The sequence below is a fragment of the Mus caroli genome, unplaced genomic scaffold (genome assembly GCF_978045245.1).
Source record: "Mus caroli unplaced genomic scaffold, Mus_caroli_1 scaffold_7, whole genome shotgun sequence".
NCBI classification, from domain to species: domain Eukaryota; kingdom Metazoa; phylum Chordata; class Mammalia; order Rodentia; family Muridae; genus Mus; species Mus caroli.
The window spans coordinates 82,978,937-82,979,926 of NW_028227262.1; the positions used below are offsets into that span (position 1 = coordinate 82,978,937).

A 990-nucleotide genomic window follows, 5' to 3' on the forward strand; every position below is an offset into this window, starting at 1 on the left:
CCAAAAAAACTCCAAACATCGCATCACCAGTTAACAAACACATGAAGTTTTTTGTTTGTTTGTTTTTGCTAGACAGGACCACAGGTTTATTGGGGGCTGCATACACACAAACACTCACAGCATCACTGGACAATGGCACACTTACTCGGGACATCACGCTGGCCTCTGCCATCCACCTAGGGCCCAGAGGCTGGCCTCCTCCCCTGAGGCCTAGACCCTGTGGGGTCGTTCCTCTGAGCCAGCTGAGGAAGGCAGGTGCCTTTTGGAGTGGGCCTCGGGCCTGGCAGGGGAAGAGCAGGCAGGTTGGTCCAGTAAACCAGGCCGCCGAGGCCCACCTCACTCCAGGGTCTGCAGCATCAGCAGCTGCTTCAGCACCTTTTTCTGGCTGATCTATGGATTTCTCCTGCCTGGAACATCTGTGGCGTAAACCTTGCAGAAGTTGAACACCAAGTCCAGTTCACAGACATTGTGGAAGGATTCATTTAACACTTCTATGAAATTGTGGATGGCCTCAAGAAAGGCCAGATTGTTGTCGTTGACGTCCACGCAGATGCGGAAGTAGAGGCAGTGTAGCGTCAGTAGATGTGTACTTGGCATCCCTGACAGTGACCAGGGCATGTACCTCCTCGATTAACTGCTGCTTCTCATCATCAACGAACTGCTTGTACCACTTGATCAGGCGCATCTTGCCTGCTCCGTTCTGGATGAGGATGAATCGGATCATGGCTACCCCTGTCTGGACCCCAGAACCACGGGTCCCCCTGTAACAGGGAGGCTTCGTCTCTGCTTCCACGTGAAATATTTTTATCTAGGACCAGAGTATTTATATCTTGCATATTACCATTTCCATATTGTAACCCAAACAATGAGCACGCGCACATGTGCATACTCTGAAGCAGCCTACATCTACTTCTTGCACATTGCCCTCTACTTACTATATGACTGACTGGCTAAATATTCCTTATGCTCCCCAGTTTTGCATCTTCCTAA

The 990-nt window shown here is 50.3% G+C and overlaps 1 pseudogene; it reads right to left on the reverse strand.

Annotated features, from left to right (window-relative positions):
• Window positions 1–390: 390 nt before the first annotated feature.
• LOC110295633 (AP-2 complex subunit sigma pseudogene) lies at window positions 391–724 on the reverse strand (annotated as a pseudogene).
• Window positions 725–990: the final 266 nt, after the last annotated feature.